Raw genomic sequence first — 24045 nt, 5'->3', positions numbered from 1 at the left:
TCATAATTACACAGTGATGGGCTATATACTGTATATATACTGTATATATATCACAAATATATTACATATTAATATTAATATATTTTTAGACTAATAATACAAATATTTATATATATATATATATATATATATATATATATATATATATATATATATATATATATATATGAATAATATCACTTTTGTAGTGGGACCAGTGAAAATACTGGCAGGGCAAGTACAAATCTGAACTACCATTTCAACTTGGCCAGCAAGGGGAAAATAATAATAATAATAATAATAATAATAATAATAATAGTTATTGTTGAGTTTACTGGAGCCAAAGCCAGTTGGAGACTTTCAAACCTAACAAAGAAGTTCTGTAATCTCGAAATGTACAAAATGTACATTTTAATATTCCAGCACTACAATTGTTGATTTAAGTGGAGTCAAGCTTTCAAATGGTCAAATACAGTATAGACAAATATGGAAACTTTTCAAATAAGCCAAAAACTTGGGACAACTTGGGCAATGTTATAGCAGTACTCAGTGGCGCATTTAGATAAATCACAATGTCTTTGTCAGTCAAAGTGCCACTACTTTTACTTTCATCATATTTATGAGAAAACCCTTCTTTTCTTCCATTATATCATCTTCTTTCCTCTATTTTATTATTTCACTGCATGAATGAATGTCCCCGTTCTCTGGAGGGATCCGCCATGTGACCTAATTAATGACAATCTGTCTCTGTACTCACATTTCTCCACTCGGCTTATTTATTTGATAAAGTGCGATGCCTTTCCTTTTGTTGCCCTTAATCGGAGCTTAACGTCTTTACTCCGAGATCAATAAACTTTATGAATTATTTTGCCAGCGTCTATTTTTATGGCTCCTTTTGCTCATTAGCATGGCTGGCTTTATTAGCTGAGGCTGCCAGTGTCTTTAGCTGGTCCTGTGTTCCTTAGTACAGTAAATATCACTCATGTTGTAATTAATATGCACACCCTCAGCACTAATTAAAACACAGACCCCTCCAACCAGCTGGACCCAAGCAGAAAAAGCAGCAATCGTGCTGTAATGAACTTGTTGTAAATGTGAGCCCAGCCATCGGTTATCATATCCCTAGGAGCTGACAGCATGCAATGGAGGGAGGAAGTAATAAGATCCATGAACTTGTTAATACCCACCCAACCATCCAGAAGAATACCCCCACCATCTCTAGAAAGAGAGGATATTTTAATGACACATCTCTAATTAAAGCCTTACTTTATCTCCTGTGTTTGTTTAAGAATGATTGAATGATACACAGAGAGAGTGAGATGTTTCCAGCTATGAGGTGTTCATAACAGAGCATAACTTTGTTTAAAAGGAAACATTTCTTCAAAATGAGTTGTGATAGACGCATATAGACCACTAGCAATCACATGCATATATCATATACACGCATGCATCTTTCGTACACATTAAACTGAACTATCACTACGGGTATAGAAATGTTAATTAACACACAGAAATTGAACACATACAGGTTTAACCCAACATATAAAAATGCTAATTATGGCTCTTCATAGAATGATAAGTCAATACAATCCATTAAAGAATTGTAATGTAGGCATTTAGACACCTCGGCTTTAGTATAGAAAGTTTACTTTCTCTGTATATTGTGGCGACCTCTCACTAAAGACCTTCCCCTATCCCCTTACAGCCTAATCTGTTATAATCCTAGATCACTAAGCAAAGAGTGGGGAAAGTCACAGCTATAAAAGAAGAACAGTGGAGAGTGTGAAAAAAAGCAGGAATGAGCTGTTCACAAAGCTTCTGTCTCACCACTAGTCTCTGCTGTTGGATCACTTTTCAAGCCTGTTCCAGAACCCAATATTCTCCTATATACAGAGAGACAGTGAGAATGAACACTCTTACACAACCTGTTTTATTCTGCTCTCCCCTGAAACAGTGGAATTTTAGTTTAGAGTATTGTTTGAAGACTTGATAATTGAGATCTGTTAGCGGATGAGCGTACATATCTTGAGATCAACATTTTTATATGATTTACTCTTTGTATTGGTGGCTGGACTGAGTTTCAAAGAAAAGTTATTTGGCTTTCACTCTATTGTAACAGCATTTAATCATCTCTTTTAAAGATATGCAGAATTAGCTCTTCACAATCACGCATCATTTTAGAAAAAAAATATATATATATATATCTTGATTTTTTTGTGTATAACAATATAAACAGAAATTGTTCATGTTTACTCATTTTACCAACTAAGTAAATTGATCCGCATTCTCTAGACAAATAATTTCTACACCTACACCTGAATGGCAGAGGAAACTTTGTCTGAGACATCAAAAAAAGAAACGTGATGAGGTGCTGATATCACACTGAGTTTTATTCATGATGCAGCTAAACATGTGGTCCAAGCTGAAACTAATGAAGTCTTTCTAATTCGGTTATAGTTTATTAATGTCAAAGACACAAGCCCATTAATCAAGTTATAACACAACTGTGTGCTACGAGAAATGGCTGGATTTTGTGTGGTAATAAGATCACATACATTTTAAAGGTCTGCGATTATCACCGTGGGTTCCTGGGCTCAAGTAAGAACTCCAAAAACGATTTTCATTCTGGGCTCATTAATATGCAAAATTATTCAAATGAGATTGTAATTAAGCATCTACTCAGTGGAAACCTTTTTCATGATAATTTATGATAAATTCTGTAGCTGCTTTGATTGAGATTGATTTTTCGGTGCAGAGAAACTGTCATGAATACAAAACTGATCTCCCCCCCCCCCTTCCTCATCTGTCCAGGTATGAAGATGCAACATACACTATTACTACTATTATGTAGGCAGCTTATAGAGATATTTTAAGTTGATCTGTATACATTCCTTTGGTGAATCAAGAAAAAAGAAAAGAAAAAGAAAATCCCATTTTTCATGGATTTCAAAGGTAAAACCTTTATCGCATACCTGTTCTGGGGCCTTAAATACTAAAAATAGTACTTCAATTAAAAAAGGAAAAAACTTCTTACATAGACATTTTCTACATTTGATGCACAGTTGAACAAGTGCTTAAGAGAAGTAAATGTAGAGTGAGAGCATGAGAGACACACACAGAGAAATAAAGAAAAAGTGGAATCATTATAGCCCAAGGGTTTCTGTGTTTCTCATAGTGATTCTCTGCTAACCGCTAACAATCCACTAGAGACCAAATTAAAAAGGACTGTTAACTTATGAGGTTCACAAGTGAACCACACACAGTCTAATGCTTGCTAATGCCTTTTGTATGATCTGATGGAACTGAGAGGCAGTTAAAATAGCAAAATTAATGCCCAGTGCTGCAGTTCAGGGTCAGACAGCTTGATGGACTTTTAAAGTTATCCTAAAAGACATGATATGCTGCACAGTTTTTTTTTTTTTTACTTGGTAAGACAGTGAGGTTGTGTATGTTAACACTGGTTAGTTAATGCAACAATATTTTTAACATAATTTAGTAATTTTGATTAATATTAATTTATAAATATATTGCTGTTCATGTTTATTAAATAATGTTAACACATACCACTTAATTTTAACATTGATGCTGTAAATATATTTTCATTGTTCATGTTAACCATTGCATTAACTAATGTTAACGTATAGAGCCTTACTGTAAAGTGTTACCACATATATTTTTCACATATTTTTTTTCCATCCATGCCTGTTTTTTATATATAATTTTCATCTTAGTCAATCATCTACTTCCCATATTCCATAATTTATTAATAAGTAAATGTACAATCGTTTATGTGAAAGTGTATGTTTGTGTGTGCTTATACTTGGGGTGTGACCTCCACAGGTGAAGACAGAACATGTTGAAAGTAGATGAGCTGTGGGTGGATACATGGATGATAATAGGCATCATAATTAAGCAAACCAGTGCGAGCACTTAAGGGACTCAAAATCTATTGTTTTTAAGGCAGAACATAAAAAGAAAAGGTAGAGCTAAGTAAATAATATTATTGTAATCGGCACACAGGTGAATATTTCACCCTAATTCTCAGAGCTTGTTATGAGGTTCCCTGATGTGTATGGCAAGAGAGACTGCGTGTTTTTCTACTGTCATTAAATTCACAGATTTGGGCTTCTATAAATACACATTCAATTAAACAAACGCATGCCTTGCTGCTTTAGAATCGATGATTGCTTCTCTATTTAAAATTCATGTTTGTTCCTTTGAGTATTTTTCCAGCCACAATATTAGAAACAATGTGCACATATACTGTTAACTTTGTTTGGTACCAAAACATATTTGGTAACTTTAGAATGAATTTGATGACACTAACAAAATGTTTAACAATTAGCAGGTCATAAAATGAACATTCAAATAGAAATGTGATGAAATATTCAGAGATATTTAATCATTTTCACATGCAGTAAATTAATATTTAAAAATTCACATTCTACAGATCTCTGAGCATTATATGTTATAAAACAAATTATTACAGTCCTAAATGCTGATTGGTCAATACACAGTTCCAGCTGTGTTAAAATTAACAATAAAGTAACAGCAATTACACAAAACACCTGTTTACCTAGCTATTGTGTATATTACATAGAGAACAAGTCAGGGACTGTATCTTATAGCGGAATGATGACACTTCATGAATTCACTGTGTCATGCCTAACAACGGCCTTTAGCAATAACAGTATTTACAATATTGCCTCTTGTACTTTATTGCTAATATGCTTGTTAATGACTTATTAATAGCGCTGTCATTAGATAATTTCTTTTAATCGCGATTAATCAAAATTTTTCACCGTTTATCGCGATTAATCTCAGATTTTAAAAGTAGTAAAATTTGACTCTATATATACCCATTTCCTGTTAAAATTCATTTATTTTTTCTTTAGAAAGAACAACACAATAGAACAAAACAATACAGTACGAAACAAAAATGCTTAATTAACATTTTCCAAACTCCATAGTATAAAAACAGAAATTCACTAAAATAGCTTCAATTCAAGTAACATTAAACATTTCCCAAAGTCTAAATGGGATGTTGACTGATTGAAAGAACTAGTATTCATTGCAATGCACATTAAACCCTCATTTAATATTAATCAGTTGGCAGGCTGTCTTTTTACTTTAGATATGGAAAGCTCGTGATTCGTGTCAGGGATTCCAGCGCTGCACTGAACTCCAAAATAAAAGTGCGTCTTGTTCTGCTTTTAGCATTGACACTTCCAATATAAAGATAATTCATCCAAATTGTCCAATGATCATTAGCTGACACTTCAAAAGCTTGGCGGCAACAGGTACAAAGTTGAAATTATATGAAATTTGAGCGGAGCGTCAACAGGGAGAAAAACTAGCTGCTCAGCGGGCTTGTAAGAATTGACATGCTTATGTGGTAAAATGCTGACTTACAAAAGATGTGTGAAGGACTTCAGTAAAGTCCTGTGAAGTCCTTTCAGTATTAGTTTTGTAAGAGGTTCTTTCTCCAGCACTTGATCATTGGCTCACTGTTGTGTGTTTGTTTTTAGTGTGTATATGAGTGTAATGTCCCCACTAAACACATCGCAAAGGCCCTGCCCTCTAACAGTGTTTACAACTCATACAGAGCTGAATAAAATGTCAGAATCTAATGTCAAATCAGTACATGCCTTAATTGCGATTAAGAAAAATTCATGCATTAAACATTTTAAATTAATGTGTTAGTGCTGACAACACCCCTTTTAAAATAAAGTTATTATAAAATGTAGCCCAACTTACCACAACAGTGGATCAGTGTTGAAGTTGCTGGTTTTAGAGGCACAGACAGCACATAATAAAAGCAAGATCTCATTCAGCTGTTGTACAGAAGGCCAATTAAAGAAATAAAGGTCACTGATTTGCAAGATGCAAATTATTGTTATGGCTTAATAGTGAGATGTTATGTCCAAGCAGTATGAGAGGAGACACTTGTGGTCAGGCTGAGAGAGCTACATATAGTGAGAGGAACTGACATGGCGAGGAGACCATGATTCCTCTGAGAGCAAACTCAGAGGAATCATGGAGGTCGGCTCAGCAAACTAGACCGCTCCACACCAACCAGCATGCTGGACTTCAACTTCAAACAGCAGTACTGCCTATGAAACAAGCATGAAGCTCCATCAAACTATTTCAAAACTGCACAGAGCTTTTTAGATTTACAGTCATATCTCCAATGTGAATTTTGAAGCCATAATGTAGCAACATGCTTTAAAAAATAAAATAAAATAAAACATGGGAAATTCACATCTGAGGTAAACTGTGTGTAATTTTTGTTGTAGAACAAAAAGTCTGAGTATCTGTGTAATGTTTACCACAGACCTTATTTTACTCATAAATCCAAAACTCCCATTATAAAACCCCATAGGAAAATCCAGAGGGAACACATGGTGAATAAGTCATCTGGGTTTAGGTCACGGCTGAACAGCTCTATTAAATCAGAATATTTTTTTGTGAATTTATCCTCTAAAGTAAAATAATAATAATAATTTAAAAACAAAAATCATTTTATTTTTGCTATAGCTGTAACATACAATAGATCCAAACTGACTTACATGGCACAACTATATTTTGAAGGTTGATTTTATCCAAAAGGTTGAACTTTGTTCTCAGAGCAAGTGTATTTTTCATAAATATCAGGTAGGGATAAGCTGACACATTTTTTTGGGGCAAGTAATCACGTGTTTTTATTAAAAAAAAAAAAAATTATGCAGCGACTCCAAAAAATGTATGTGTACTTTTTCTTTTTGCCATTTTATGAATTGTACTTCATACTATAGTTGTCTTGTTTATTACATTTTGATGAAAAGTTTATAATAGGCTATTTAATGGCAGGTTCCAATTTTGACAACTTACATACCCCAAAAAGTGACAACATGCTCTACTTTGGGGCAAAATAGGTGGAAATTTTCAATAGCTTTTTTAATTCAATTAAAGGTATGTGCCATACAGAAAGTGACTTTCAAAAATAAGCCCACCCTGAGAAATATTCACTCATGACTTTAACAAGTCATGGATTTTATCATAAAAATTATTGTTTTAAAATGCATGTGTAATCATTACCATCATGTTTGTGGGTGCGAAGCATGCACTCTTGCAAACATATGAATTGTGCTGACTAAAAACAATGAAAGATGTCAGAAGGCATTGGTGCTGATTTTCTTCACATCTAACAGTGTTTGGCACTAATTGGTTGTCCTGCAGGGCAAGGAAGGGTGAACATGTCTGGGGAGACCATATCAAAGTACCACAGACAATGTGCACACATACACACATACATGGTTTTTATACAGAACTCCCTTGTGTATAACACAGTTCTCCTTCTCTTTTTCTTTCTCTGCCTGCCTGACCCCAAGATCGATGAGTCTAGCAGAGGCAGGGGCTGGCCGTGTGGACAGCAGCATTGACACAAAGCTAAAAGGGCTTCTTGTCTTCTCACCACGCACATCAAGGCACAGAGTACCAGACAGCTTAATTAACCCTGGGATACAGGAACTACAGGTTAGAGCCTGGCCTCACTGTGTGTTTGCTACAGAGGGAAAGAATGGACACATACTGTAACTGGTATAGGAAAGTGTAAATCACCATTTCCTTGCTGGCATCTTGTGAAATGCAATATCATGTATCATGCAGTTCACCAAATTAGACTGAATCAGTTGGAACAGTTTGCATCTTGAGTCAACACTGATCCACAAGTGAATCTATCATAACCTCTCTCTTGGACGTGCCTGACCCTCCGACACGGAATTAGCCAAAAACCATGAGTAATCTTAGAACTAGTGATGTCTGCTTTTGCTAACTCTTCTTTGCAATGAACCGCAAACTACACTGAACGATCAGGTCGTAAAAGTTCTCGTATTAAAAGAACACTGAACCGAGAACCGCTTCTTTCGGACATGTCTGCAATGCAGAGAACGAGCTGCTGATACTATGAGCATGTATGTACTAAGGGATTCGGCTGGGGGGTGAAATGTGTGTTTCTAATGTATTTTTGTTGAATAGCAGAAAGTATATCAAATAAAGCATGTTGGAAATTTAAGCACAGCGTAGTTCTAGCGGGAAGACTAGAAGCTGTACATCATCGCACCATTAGCTAGGTAACTCCTAGCCAATCACATGTAAGCCAATGCTTTATTAGTCTGCTCACAATCTATCGCATTGCTGTTTCAGCGTGCTAACACGGCAACCTCCACCACCCCACCACCACCAGTTGCGTCCCATCCTGCACGGGGGTAGGCTCCTCGCCCCTGCCTCCTATCTCTGGCAGGATATGATGGTTCTGAGTACAGCTTCTTCGGACCACCAGACGGGGATTACGCCAAAGAGAGACATTACATTTCTGTTTTATATTCATCAAATAAATGTGATAGAACTATGTTAATGACTTGATTATATTACAGTTTTTTCAACATACTGTATGTTGATCCAGTCACAGTATTTCTCAGGTCAACACTACACTGATTCGGTCACAACAGTTCTCGAGTGACTAGTACGCCGAGAACAGTATGCTTTAGAAACATAGAACATATCTGTGTTTATGCATACTGTCTGAATTGTGTGATTTAAGTGAAAAACTGTGATGTTGGAAACTTATCCAAATCCTAAGCAAAATTTGTCAGCAGCATTCAATGTGCAGGATCGCTAAATGAAATGTTGGTGACAATAAACACCCTTATTATTATAACTTAATTGAAAAAAAAAAGTAAAAATCCGCAATATGTGTTTACATATGACTTTATTTGAATGTGTTTGAGCATGTACACAATGATGTTGGGATGCTAGAATTATGTAGTGACGTCATTTTGTGATGACATAAAAAAAACTGCTAAATCGTTTTTATTTTGAACCAGTTCAATGAAACAAACAGTTCAAAAGAACCAGTTTGCAGAAATCAATGGGACTTCCAATCACTAATGTCATGAAGTGACAGTGGAGAATAAGTGACACAGTTTGTTACTGGTACAGTTACAGTTTGTTGTTGGTACAGTTTAGCTTTACCAATTAAAATTAGCCAATGATATCTAAAAAAATAAATAAAAAAAAGTGACAAATCTGAGAGGCATATACTATGTGCTATTAAATATAAGTATCAAATATTGTCCCAACCATTCCGACACATGTAAAGAATTGTTAACATTATTGTACACAATCAGTCAGCGGTGTCTATACTGTATGCAATGTGTGCACTTATTGGTGTTATTATTATATACTGTAAAACTTGCTGTTCAGTTGACTCCTGGTTTGTGTGCACTCCACAATAGAAATGACAAAGAAAAAAAAGGTGTCAAAACATGCAAAGTGTTGCGACCCAACAAAACTAGAACGCTCCTAATAATAATCAACTGAGCTGTCTACACTGTAAGCGCCAGTTGGGGCTTGCATTAGGTTGACGGATCCCCTGTTTTTATATTATTGATGTGCTGCACAGCTACTCAAGTGACATTATTTTTTCTTCAGTCTGAAATAAACTTTTTTATATATCATGTGTGTGAATTTTGACAAACACCCGTTTTCTATTTTTATGTGCTGCAGAGATACACAACTTTCCTTCCATTTGAAATAAACTTATGAATACATGAAAATGAAGTCAGTCTGAGGGCATATCTTCAGAAAATAAGGATAGCTTAAAAGCAAATATTGAAATAAATATGCTATTTCTTATGTAGTCTACGCTAAACATGGCAAGCGCTAAGACAGGTCGACATTATAGAAAGACAGAAATATCCACATAGGTCTAGCTCTATCAATTGATTTAAATGTATTGGACTCTGGCCTTGATTATAGCACTACAATATTGTACATTTTTTGCCATTCTTTTTTATTACTTGTTTATCTGGGACGAGAGCAAAATGAACACCACTGCAGAATGCACAGCACTAAAAGAGACAAAATTACATCATAACCACCACCAATCTGCACAAATAGTGGCACATCATGAAGAGATATATAGCCCTAAATTATGTTTGGTTTGGGGTTTTATATTTCAATTTAGCCCTAGGCCTTAGAGACATTAAGGCCCTAATGTACATCTTGGTCAGTGCAAGTTGCCCAGAGCAGTCACCATGCTTTATTTGCATGTCTCTTGCCCTTCTGTAATAGCAAACCAGTCTCTCATTACTGGTCATTAGAATCATATTACTTTCAATTGATATAGCAATACATCTTACCACCATAACTAGTTTTAAAGGCCTCGATAATGCACTAAAGAGAAAGAAAATACTCGGAGCAAAACAGTTTGTAATTGGAACATGGTGTAGAGGCTGTTTGCTTATTGTATGGACTGCTAATGTGGTTCTTGTGTATAATAACTTGTTCAGTCAGTACGGAAATGTGCAGACTGAAATAATCTTGCATTTAAGGAATATTTGGACTCTGAAGAAAGTATAATTTCACAGGCAATGCCTTGGGGTTAGAATATTATAAGTCTACATGTAATGCAGACAATATTAAACAGCTTCCACAAGGGGCTTCTTTTAGTGGGCTGAATGAACACTTGATAATGGAACTGAAGCAATAAGACCCAAACTGGGAGTACAAGGGAAACTTTTAGCATCCTCGCTATTTTCCTGACAAGCCAATAAAGAACTGCACACATGAAGAATACAAATTATGCATGGAAATCCCCTCACACCAGTGTGCTACACCTTGACAGCTCACTCTGCTTCTTACCTACGGCTCATGCCAATATAAGGATCCATGACAGGTCAGGTCATAATTATTTCAAAATTCAGATTTCCAAATACATATCTTTATTCATTGTGTAGAGATAAGTAATGACATTTCGAAATGCATTTTCCTCGTCTGTTAAGTATATTCTGATTTGTTGATGGTCTTTGTCTTGGAGAGTACAATATTACTGCTACCTGAATAGGTCAGTCACATGGATCATCACTACTTTTTGTAATGGTCAAATGAATGACTGTCATAAATTAAAGGGGGTGTCTATGTATAATTTAATCACCATCAAGCAGTATTGAGAAAAACAAAAAACAAAAAAAAACTTTCCACCTCAATTGGTTGGACAAATAGTCCTAACCTAAACTCTTGTCACTGGTTGAACCAATGTGGCTATTTTGGGATGCTCAAACAGAGCAATGTTTTCTGTGACACAGTGTTTACACACCTTTGAATGACTTATGACAAATGACTTATAATTGTCTCACTGGGATGGGGGAAATTTTTTAACATTGCATTATTCCAAAAACTAAAACTCACATCTTATTACCTAAATTCACTTCCTGTTATTTCACCAGCTGCATATACAGTATGTGTATACCCAATGCCTAGAAAGAGACAGAGAGAGGGAAAAATAAAAATAAATGTGTGGCTTATTGTGGTTGTCAAGACAGTTTCACCAGGGTTCATCAGTCAGTTCTTGGTGGCCTTGGCAAAAATGACAGTCTGCCCGTTTACAGTCCACAGGCTACTGAGTATACATAGCACATTAAGAGGCTCATTATCTATTTCAGACCATATGGACCTGGGCTGAGGTAGGTCTCTGCAAGGCCATCCTAAGCTGCTCTCTCTAATTACAACAATTATGCCATCTTCATTACAAGGGGCATTTATGGAAAATGGTGCCACGGCCCCTCAAGACTGGTATCATTGAAATCTGGACAACAAGAGAGCCAAGGAGATATGGCCTGCATTCAGAGGTAGAAAGTAACGAATTACAACTACTCTCATTACAGTACTTGAGTAACTTTTCCACATTTTTCAACTTTTAATATAAATAAATAATAGTACTTTTACTTGAGTTGATTAAAAATGAAGTATTCAACTTCACTACAATTATTTCAACACAATTACAAAATAAAAAATAAAAAAACATAATAAATACATAATATTTCTGAATTTTTGGGAAGAAGAAAGTTATAAGCGCTAAATCTGTATATAAACTAAAACGTGCTGTGCGCAGCATGACGGAATCCCGCAGGGCACAGCATCATGAGCACAGCAGCTCTCATAAACTGCCACAGGTGTCCTCTCTTTTCTAGCTTCTTCAAGACTTTCTGCCCTGTCACTATACAAGAACTTTAATACTCTGATTTTCTGCATATTTCATTTTATTCTAGAAAGGAGCCATTCATTCAGGTACCAGGGAACCGCCTGAACACGTTTAACCACTGATCAAACTTCACTTGGTTTTAAGGTAGGAAATGCTTTAACTGTGTCAAACATTAACACAATGTAGTTTGACATATATGTGGGGATATCTTGTTTACTTGCTACTGTACTGTATGTTTAAAACAAACTTTTATATACCTTAGAAAGATACAGTGCCAATAGTGTCTTGACAAAAATATCCCCAAAATTCAAAATATGGGGGCAGAAAATGGCCACGCAATGAGTTCCTGTGTTTTATTAATAATATCTGATATAGTTACAATTACATACATTGCGATCTTCCTTTGACTTTTCACTGAACATATTTTTTTTCCTGCCATCCGGTTCCTCGCACCATCGTGCGCACAGACAGGCTCTCCACTTCTATCAATCCACATCAATTCTGTATTATAATTCCGCGTTAAATTCCATAACTGTTCACCCCTCATTCAAAATAAACCGTCCTAGCGGGTAACACTCTCGCTCACAATGCTGTACTGTACTTCCCTACCTTATGCTGCTGTTTATCTGTCTGAAAAGCCTCACCTGCTAGAGGCCAAAACTGCACAAGGGATGGATGTTATATAAAGAAGGTATGAGAAATCACAAAACATAATGTAACCAAATGCTACAATTTACTTAATAATAATATCTTAATATGTTAAATAACCATAATGTTAATTAAGACTTTATTATTACAACTGTAATACAATAATACATACACAGAACAACAACTTTTGGTGTTTGAATCAATCATATCTCTCACTAAACACTGTGTGAAATGTTTATTTATGCCTTATTTTATTCAGTTGGCATGTTGGTGTTGAAAACAGTTTGCTTAATGTCATTTCATATCTGGATAATTGCTGCAATATCATAAAGGATAAATTTCCTCCTCTATGATATTGCATTATATTAGTTTTGTACAGTATGTTAACTTAATAGCCAAAATACTTGGACATACATGAATGAGAATAAACCTGATATAGGGATGTGTTCAAAGTCACAATGCACATTATTTAGTTTAGAGACGATTTAGAGACATTTAGAATGTTACAAATGGCTATTTCAATTTAAATAAATGTTGTTCTTAAAATGTTCTGTTTGTCCAAGAATCCTCTTGCAGCAATGCAGGTCTTTGGCTTTTAGAAGCTGCTAGTTTAGGACCTGTGAGGAGTCTGTTTCTCAAACTAGAGACTGTGATTTACTTGTCTTTTTGTTGTGCATCTGGCTGTCCACTTCCCTCTCTATCCTGGTTAGAGATTCTTTTTTCAAAACAGTTAATGCATGGAATTGCCTTCATCTCTCTAAAACAATAGACTTTAGGAGAAAATAGAATTTCAGCAGAATTTTTGCCTATTTTTAAAGCCAAAATTTGACTTGCAAGTGTAAAGGAACTTGTAAGAACTCAATACATCAGCAAATGGGGAAAGAAACAAACTGTACTGTAATTTCCGCATGGTAGCACAACCATTTTCAATAGTTCTAATAAGAAAACAATTTTCTTGAGTACCAAATTAGCACTATAGAATGCTTTTGTAAGGAGACAGTATATGTTTGCCATCATGGGTAAAGAAAAAAGTGAATAAATATCACTTAAAACAATACTTTCAAACCATAATAATATTGCAAATTAATGGTATTTTATGGTATTTTTGATCAATTTAATGCATCCTTGGTGAAGTGAAGCATACGTTTCTTTCAAGAACAAAAATGTCTTTGTGTTCCAAAAATGGAAGCATATATACTATATATAATATAATTTTCATAAAGTAACTTGTAACGTAATTACCGGAGTAGTTTTTCGGCAAACTTCTTATTTACTCTTACTTGAGTCATAATATTTCTTAGTACTTCTAATTGTACTCAAGTAAATTATTTCTTCAGTAGCAGTACTTTTACTTAAAGGAATTGTTCACCCAAAAATGAAAATTTGCTGATAATTTACTCACCCTCAGGCCATCCAAGATGTATCTGAGTTTCTTTCTTCATCAAAACAGAATTTAAGACTTTTAGGATTTCATATCAGGCCTCTTCCTCTAAACAATGCAAGTGAATATACTCCATGTTTTGATGGTCCAAACCACTTCCACAATACTCGTCATTTTGCTGAGCATTTACAGTCCAAACATGATGCTGAAAGATTTAACTATCAACAAAACATTAATTTATACATTAACATCTCAATTTGAGTGAACTGTTGTGTCACAAATAGATGTTACTAACCATCAGGGTTGGGAGGGTTACTTTTTAAACGTATTCCACTACAGATTACAGAATACATGCTGTGTTCCGTAACGTATTCCGTTAGATTACTCAAGGTCAGTAACGTATTCTAAATACTTTGGATTACTTCTTCAGCACTGGTAGATTTTTTTCACTTGTTTTGACTATAAAAACTCTGCCAGTACAGTAAGACAAAATACACATGTTAAAAATACATTCTCTGAAAAACCTAAATATCTTATTCAGTGTTGTTTCTAAAACAAGATCAGTCAAATTGATCTTGTTTTAAGGATTTTTAAATATTTTTACAGGAAAACAATACAAAAATTATTATCAAGAATACGATTTTTTGCCCTAATATCAAATGTCTTTGAAAAAAAGAAATTATGATCCAACATGAATTTTCTTGATAAAAAATATGATCGTGCCTGGTAACGTGCATGTAAAATGGCTAGAAATAGCATTTTAGTTTAGCATAAAGCTGACAATTTACACAAAGTTTATTTCTATTTCTTGTGCTCCAAACTTACTTCAAACTTACTTCTCTGTCTGCTCGTATGAATGTAACACATCATAAGAAAGTGTTTCACTGCTGTTCAAATGCACTTTGGATCATATCATACACTTTTCCATCTGAAAGGACTACATATTAAATGAAACAAATGACAATAAAATGAAAAGTAATCTCTTCAGTAATCAAAATATTTTGAATGTAACTATATTCTAAATACTAATTATTTAATTTGTAACTGTAGTGGAATACAGTTACTTATATTTTGTATTTTAAATATGTAATCCCGTTACATGTATTTCATTACTCCCCAACCCTGCTAAGCATATACCATTCTCCAAATGGATATGGAGAAGATTTGATGTACTGTAGTTTGTGTCCATTTAAAGTTTTTTTATTATTATTTCTTTATGCAGAGTCTTGTCTTTCCTTTGAGAATGTCTTTGTTTCAGTTTCCAAATGGCCAGGCTAATTAACAAAACCGGTTTGACGGTCATGAGACATCCTGTATAGTCTATCACACCTAGGTCTTAGGAATGGTAATCAAAAGTAATCAAAAGGTGACTCAGTGTTAATGGTCAACTGTGTGCAGGGAGATGGCACCATCTCTGCAGGGCTGTTGTTTTTAGCCTAATCTAATGGCAAAAGGGATGTGTTATCCAAGACCACAGAAACTTGATCAACTTGATGTTTTATCCCCTGTTGTGGATGAAAAGGGTTATGAATGTTTTTGCCTTCTTGCTGTCCATTACAACTGTACATATATTTTGGGATGTCCTTTATAAGAACTGGCCTTTCTTTTTTTTTTTTTTTTTTTCTTTTTTTCTATTTCTTTTTTATTAAAGTTTCTATTAGTCTCTGAAGTGGAATAATTGCATATTTCTCCAAAGTGCCACAGTTATGACTGAAGTATGAAGTGTGCACATATGAATTGGTCATTCATTTTCAATCATTTCATACTTTAGAGTAAACCTTTCTGTATTTACCTTTTACTTTAATCAAGTGTTCATGTCTGTGAGGTCCATTTCATTTAAACTGTATTTGATAAAATTAAGTTGGAGTCGAACTACTTACATATCATTGCATGAATCTGTTTTTTTTTATTAGTTGGGACTATACATATTTATTGGATGGAAATCCTGCCCTCAGTTAAATAGAGTGTGTCCAATGAGTTATTTTTTTAAGTGATTATATTTGATAATATATATAAATAATAATATATACAAACTAGAAAAAACAGTAAATGAAACATTAAACTTAACATGACTTGTTCACAATCATCATTAGGAAAGGCCAGGTGATACAAATTTCAAAGTTTTATAAATGTCCAAACAATCATTGGCTCCTCTAAACTGCTGCATAAAATAATTGATGCTGTTGGGGAATTTTTCCAGTAGTCAAAATAGACACTCAAATAAAGGTTTAGACTCACAATTCTTTTCCCATCAAAAGAGGATTTCAGTCAGACAGGAGAGAATCCCAAAACAATAGGGAAGTATCTCAAAAATGCTTTGTACCAGTACATCAATATGTACACATTTCAAGGAACATTAAATACATTTTATCCTTAGACCTGTCCATTTAATTACCTTGTCTGCTATGTCCAGGCTGTTAAGAGGAAATAGTTGCCCATGACACTACCCAACATAAAAAAAGCTTTTATTGACAAAATAGCATTTAAAGCAACTGTACTATGGGTCATCCCCATTTATGATGTTTGCAGATACATCAGAATACACTAATACAATAAAGTAACATTTAAAAAACAACAACTAAAAGAATTAACAGAGAAGTACACAGAAGAGGAATCAAGCATATTTCAATAAAAACTTAATAATCTATATGGTTCAACTCATATTGAAACCTGCTGTATATGTAACGTTAATAAATAATAGAAGAAAGATGCATGGTGATAGTCCAGGGTACTGTTTATCACCCCCCAGTGTCACCATCAACTCACCCTTAAAGATGACTGAGAAAGAGCCCCTCTATATGGGCCCTTTTTATTCTCATTCATCTCTATGGGTAAATATGCCATGTTCATGGGTGCCTAATTTAGAAACGCCACAGTAAAATTGTTTGAAACTTTGCAATGTGATAGTCCAGGGGACTGGTTATCACCCCCCTGTGTCAGTTTTAACTCACCCTTAGAGATTACTGAGAAACAGCCCCTCTATATGGGCCATTTTTATTCTCATTCTTCTCTATGGGTTAATATGCCAAGTACACGGGTGGATAACGTAGGAACACCACTGAATTATTTTTTGAAACTTTGCATGGTGATAGTCCAGGAGACTGGTTATCGTCCCCCAGTGTCACCATCAACTCACCATTAAAGATGACTGAGAGGGAGCCTCTCCAAAATGGGCCCTTTTTAATCTCATTAATCTCTAAGGGTTAATATGCCATGTTCACAGGTGAATAACATAGGAACGCCACAGTTCAAATGTTTGAAACTTTGCATGGTGATAGTTCAGGGGACGGGTTATCATCACCCAATGTCAGTTGTAACTCACCCTTAGAGATGACTGAGAAAGAGCCCCTCTATTTGGGCCCTTTTAATTCTCATTCTTCTCTATGGGTTAATATGTCAAGCTCAAAGGTACTAAATTAGGAATGCCACAATAAAAAATTATGAAACTTTGCATGGTAATAGTCCAGGGGACTGGATATCATCCCCATGTCAGTTTTAACTCAGCTTTAGAGATGACTGAGAAACAGCCCCTCTATATGGGCCATTTTTATTCTCATTCATCTCTATGTGTTAATATGCCATGTTCACGGGTGCCTAATTTAGGAACGCCACAGTAAAAATGCTTTAAACTTTGCATGGTGATAGTCCAGTGGACTGGTTATCATCCCCCAGTGTCAGCTTTAACTCATGACTGAGAAAGAGCCCCTCTATATGGGCCCCTTGTAATCTCATTCATTTCTATGGGTTAATATGCCATGTTCACGGGTGGATAACGTTGGGACGACACAGTAAAACATTGTGAAACTTTGCATGATGATAGTCCAGGGGACTGGTTATCATCCCCCACTGTCACCATCAACTCACTATTAAAGTTGACTGAGAGGGAGCCTCTCCAAAACGGGCCCTTTGTAATCTCTTTAATCTCTAAGGGTTAATATGCCATGTTAATGGGTGAATAACATAGGAACGCCACAGTAAAAATGTTAGAAACTTTGCGTGATATTACACGGGACTGGTTATCAATCCCCAGTGTCAGTTTTAACTCACCCTTAGAGATGACTGAGAAAGAGCCCCTCAATATGGGCCCTTTTTATTCTCATTCATCTTTATGGACCAATATGTCAAGTTCACAGGTGCCTAATTTAGGAACGCCATAGTAAAAATGTTAGAAACTTTGCATGGTGATAGTCCAAGGGACTTGTTATATTCCAACAGTGTCAGTTTTAACTCACCCTTAGAGATGAATGAGATAGAGCCCCTCTATATGGGCTCTTTCAATTCTCATTCATCTCTATGGGTCAGTATGCCAAGTTCACGGGTGGATAACGTAGTAACGCCACAGTAATAATGTTTGAAACTTTGCATGGTGGTAGTCCAGGGGACTGTTTATCATCCCCCAGTGTTAACTTTAACTCACCCTTAGAGATGACTGAGAAAGAGCACCTCTATATGGGACCTTTTTTATTCTCATTCATCTCTATGGGTTAATATGTGCAGTACATGAGTGAATAACGTAGGAATAACATAGAAATAACAAATGTTTGAAACTTTGAAAGGTGATAGTCCAAGGGACTTGTTATAATCCCCCAGTATCTGTTTTAACTCACCCTTAGAGATGAATGAGAAAGAGCCCCTCTATATGGGTCCTTATAATTCTCATTCATCTCTATGGGTCAATATGCAAAGTTCTCGTTGGATAACATAGGAATGCCACAGTAAAAATGTTTGAAACTTTGCATGGTGATAGTCCATGGGACTGCTTATCATCCCCCAGTGTCAATTTTAACTCACCCTTAGAGATGACTGAGAAAGAGCCCCTGTATATGGGCCTTTTTATTCTCATTCATCTCTATGGGTTAATATGTCAAGTTCACAGGTGCCTAATTTAGGAATGCCACTGTAAAAATGTTTGAAACTTTGCATGGTGATAGTCCAGGGCACTGGTTATCAACCCCTAGTGTCAGTTTTAATTCACTCTTAAAGATGACTGAGAGGACACCTCTCCAAAATTGGCCCTTTGTAATCTCATTCATCTCTTTGGGTCAATATGCCAAGTTCATGGGTTGATAAAGTAGGAACCTCACAGTGAAAAAATGTGAAACTTTGCATGGTGATTGTCCAGTGGACTGGTTATCATCCCCCACTGTCACCATCAATTCACCCTTAAAGATGGCTGAGAAACAGCGACTACAAAAAGAACCTAATGTTGGCACTTTCATCTCTATAGTGAGAGGACTGTAGTGGCCTCTAGCGGTCATATGTCTTGATTAACTTTCTTAGAATTAAGTGTTGTTCAATGTGTAGCTAATATGGTGTGAAATAAATAAATAAATCATTAAATATATACATAAATAAAATCAGCTGTCAACATGAAGAAAACAACATCTAGAAACATAAACTACATTACAGGCTACTGTAACAGTAGAGAGCAGAGCTCTATATCTAACAGAGAGACCAGTCAGTTATTTTAAAATTCATTATTGGAGCGTGTGTATGGTGTAATGATATCTCATACACTTGTACAATGTGCATGTTATTCTTTTTTTTTTTTTATCCCCTTTTTTCTCCCAATTTTGGAATGCTCAGTTCCCACTAGTAGGTTCTCGTGGTGGCGTGGTTACTCACCTCAGTCCGGGTGGCGGAGGACAAGTCTCAGTTGCCTCTGCTTTTGAGACAGTCAATTCACACATCTTATCATATGGCTCACTCTGCATGACACCGTGGAGACTCACAGCAAGGGAGGCTCATGCTACTCTCCGCAATCCACGCACAAATTACCACACACCCCATTGAGAGCGAGAACCACTAATCGTGACCACGAGGAGGTTACCCAATGTGACTCTACCCTCCCTAGCAACTGGGCCAATTTGGTTGCTTAGGACAGTGTTCCCAACCTTTTTTTCTGCCACGGCACACTTAGGTAGGTAGGCTACGCTGTGTGAGGTCACAGGTGGAAAGAGCACTAAATGGGTAATGAAAAACATCATTCTTTTCTAATTTGTAGATTTGTTATGCCACAACAAATTACAGGGATGCAAACTCATGAGGGGCGAAAAAGGTAAGGCAATCACTGGTACACGAAAATTTTTTCTGTGGATATTTTTTTTAAAAGAATAATCTAAAAGCACCAGTTCCAGCTATTTTAGTGATTCAAGTTTATTCAAGTTTAAAATTGTGCAGAATTAGCTGCAAAATAAAGAGTATTTTGGTGAGGCTTGCTTCTGTTTCTCAAATTTGTTCAATATTATTAACTGATTAGTTCAGTGACCCCTTCTGGAAATGTCACTAGGTGGCGACAAATGAGCGTCTTAGTGCTATGAGTGAGTCAGTGAATTATTTTGAATCGTTCATCAGAATCAGAATCAGCTTTATTGCCAAGTATGCTTACACATACAAGGAATTTGTCTTGGTGACAGGAGCTTCCAGTGTACAACAATACAAAAACAATACAAAAACAGCAGCAAGACATAGATAATAATACAAAATAAAAAATAAAACTAATTATACACATACATACAGACACGCACATACATACATACACACATACACATGAGTAGTGCAAATCTAATACAATCTGTTATGTACAGTGCAAATACAAACCTGTTATGTACAGTGCAAATGTTTTTTGTTTTGTTTTTTCAGAGGAATGAAATGGCAGAAGAGGTTGGATGTGTTGGATAAATATAAGAAAAGACTAAACTGTATATTGCACATAGTTATTGCTCAATGGGGCAATTTAACTGTTCATGAGATGGATAGCCTGAGGGAAAAAAAACTGTTCCTGTGCCTGACGGTTCTGGTGCTCAGAGCTCTGAAGCGTTGGCCAGAAGGCAACAGTTCAAAAAGGTAGTGGGCAGGGTGAGTGGGGTCCAGAGTGATTTTTCCAGCCTTTTTCCTCAATCTGGAAGTGTATATTTCTTGAAGGCGGAGCAGGGGGCAATCAATAATCCTCTCAGCAGTCCAAACTGTCCTTTGTAGTCTTCTGATGTCTGATTTCGTAGCTGAACCAAACCAGACAGTTATTGAAGTGCAGAGAACAGAGTCAATGACTGCTGAGTAAAACTGTATCAGCAGCGCCTGTGGCAGGTTGAATTTCCTCAGCTGGCGAAGGAAGTACAACCTCTGCTGGGCCTTTTTCACAATGGAGTCAATGTGGGTCTCCCACTTCAGGTCCTGTGAGATGGTAGTGCCCAGGAACCTGAATGACTCCACTGCTGCCACAGTGCTGTTTAGAATGGTGAGGGGGGTCAGTGTTGGGGTGTTTCTCCTAAAGTCCACAATGATCTCCACCGTTTTCAGCGTGTTCAGCTCAAGGTTGTTTTGACTGCACCAGACAGCCAGCTGTTCAACCTCCCTTCTGTATGCAGACTCATCGTCATCTCGGATGAGGCCGATGACAGTGGTGTCGTCTGCAAACTTCAGGAGCTTGACAGAGGGGTCCTTGGCGATGCAGTCATTGGTGTAGAGGGAGAAGAGTAGCGGGGAGAGCACACATCCCTGGGGGGCACCAGTGCTGATTGTACAGGTGCTAGAAGTGAGTTTCCCCTGTCTCACAAGCTGCTGCCTGTCCATCAGAAAGCTGGTAATCCACTGACATTACACTGAGTTGGTGTAATTTATTCTGGAGTATAGCTGGGATGATGGTGTTGAAAGCTGAACTGAAGGCCACAAAAAGGATCCTTGCATATGTCCCTGGTCTGCCCAGATGTTGCAGGATATGATGTAATACTATGTTGACTGCATCATCCACAGACCTGTTTGCTCAATAAGCAAATTGAAGGGGATCTAGAAAGGGTCCAGTGATGTTCTTCAGGTGGGCCAACAGCAGTCTCTCAAATGATTTCATGACCACAGACGTCAGGGCGACAGGTCTGTAGTCATTAAGTCCTGTGATTTTTGGTTTCTTTGGGACAGGAATGATGATTGAGCGTTTGAAGCAGCATGGGACTTCACACTGTTCCAGTGATCTATTGAAGATCTGTGTGAAGATGGGGGCCAGCTGGTTAGCACAGGATCGAGGACACGCTGGTGAGATGCCATCTGGGCCTGAAGCCTTCCTCGTCTTTTGTTTCCGAAAGACGCGGCTCACAGATTTTAAGTGTAGGTTGAGTAGCAGGAGGGGGGAGGAGGGGGGTTGCAGGAGGTGTTGGTGTTTGTGTGAAGTGAAGGTCAGAGTGGGTGTGGGATGTGAGATTGGGCCTTTCAAATCTGCAGTAGAACACATTCAGGTCGTCAGCCAGTTGTTGGTTCCCTACAGGGTTGGGGGTAGGAGTCCTGTAATTTTTTAGTTGTTTCATGCCACTCCACACTGATGCAGGGTCGTTAGTTGAAAACTTGTTTTTCAGCTTTTCAGAGTATCTTCTTTTAGCCACCCTGATTTCCTTGTTCAGTGTGTTCCTGGCCTGATTGTACAAGACTTTATCCCCACCCCTGTAAGCATCCTCTTTGGCCTGACGAAGCTGCCTGAGCTCTGCTGTAAACCACGGTTTGTCATTGTTGAACTTTAAATAAGTCCTAGTAGGAATGCACATATCCTCACAGATACTGATATATGATGTAACAGTATCTGTGAGCTCGTCCAGGTCTGTGGTTGCAGCCTCAAAAACACTCCAATCCGTGCAATCGAAGCAGGCTTGTAGTTCCCGCTCTGCTTCATTGGTCCATCTCTTTACAGTCCTTACTACTGGCTTGGTTGATTTTAATTTCTGCCTGTAGGTTGGAAGAAGATGAACCAGACAGTGATCAGAGAGTCCCAAAGCTGCTCTAGGGACAGAGCGATATGCATCCTTTATTGTTGTGTAACAATGATCCAGTATGTTCCTGTCTCTGGTGGGGCATGTGATGTGCTGTTTGTATTTGGGCAGTTCACGTGTGAGATTTGCTTTGTTAAAATCCCCAAGATTAATAATAACTGAGTCCGGGTATTGTTGTTCCATTTCTGTGATTTGATCAGCCAGCTGTTGCAGCGCTGTGTTCAAACACGCGTTTGGTGTGATATACACGCTCACCAGAATAAACGAGGAAAACTCCCGCGGCGAGTAGAAAGGCTTACAGTTAATAAAGAGCGCTTCCAAATTAGGACAGCACATCCTCTTTAACGTTGTTACATCTGTACACCAACTTTCATTGATATAAAAGCATGTTCCACCGCCTCTCGTTTTCCCTGTTAACTCCGCGATGCGATCCGCTCTGAGCAGCTGGAAGCCCGGCAGATGAAACGCGCTGTCTGGAATGGCTTCAGTCAGCCAGGTTTCTGTGAAGCACAAGGCAGCAGAGGTTGAAAAGTCCTTGTTTGTGCAGGTGAGGAGATGTAGTTTGTCCGTTTTGTTAGGAAGAGAGCGGAGATTCGCTAAGTGAATACTCGGCAGCGCTGTTCGAAATCCGTGCCGACGGAGTTTGACCAGCGCACCGGCTCGTCTCCCTCGCCTGCGTCTCTTGCGTCTCAGAGCTGCGCCTCCAACTAAAATGTCTAGCAAAACATCTGAATATTCGAAAACCGGGAAAAGATTGTCTGGTACATTCTGTCGAATGTTCAGCAGTTCATCTCTGTTAAAACTGACTGGAAAAAGATTACTAAACACAGGACAAACAAACAAAAACAACAAAAAAACTGAGGAGCTTCACACCGAGGCAGCCATCCGCCGCACCATTCATGACCGAAATCTACCAAGAGACTTTATAGTGTTTAAGCATTAAAAGAACAAAGCAGATCTATAGTCTTCCTTCAGTCTGAGCATTATTTTTCATCCAAAAAAACAACAATAATAGTTTGATAATAGTGAGTTTCAATAATGTCCTTACCTTCTCCTTTATTAAAACTTGCATGGCTACAAATCTACTGACTTCAGTATATTAATTATAAACACAAAGCAGATCTACGGTATCATTTTCCTACAGTAGCCTATTTAAACTGCTGAGCGTGGCTTTTATCAGAAAAGACCACAATAATAGACAAATAATAATAATTTTGAGTTTCAATAATGTACTTTCGTCATTGTAAAGCGCATTTCACATG

Source organism: Myxocyprinus asiaticus, chromosome 23, assembly GCF_019703515.2.
Source record: "Myxocyprinus asiaticus isolate MX2 ecotype Aquarium Trade chromosome 23, UBuf_Myxa_2, whole genome shotgun sequence".
NCBI classification, from domain to species: Eukaryota; Metazoa; Chordata; class Actinopteri; order Cypriniformes; family Catostomidae; genus Myxocyprinus; species Myxocyprinus asiaticus.
This window is presented reverse-complemented; position numbering follows the sequence as displayed.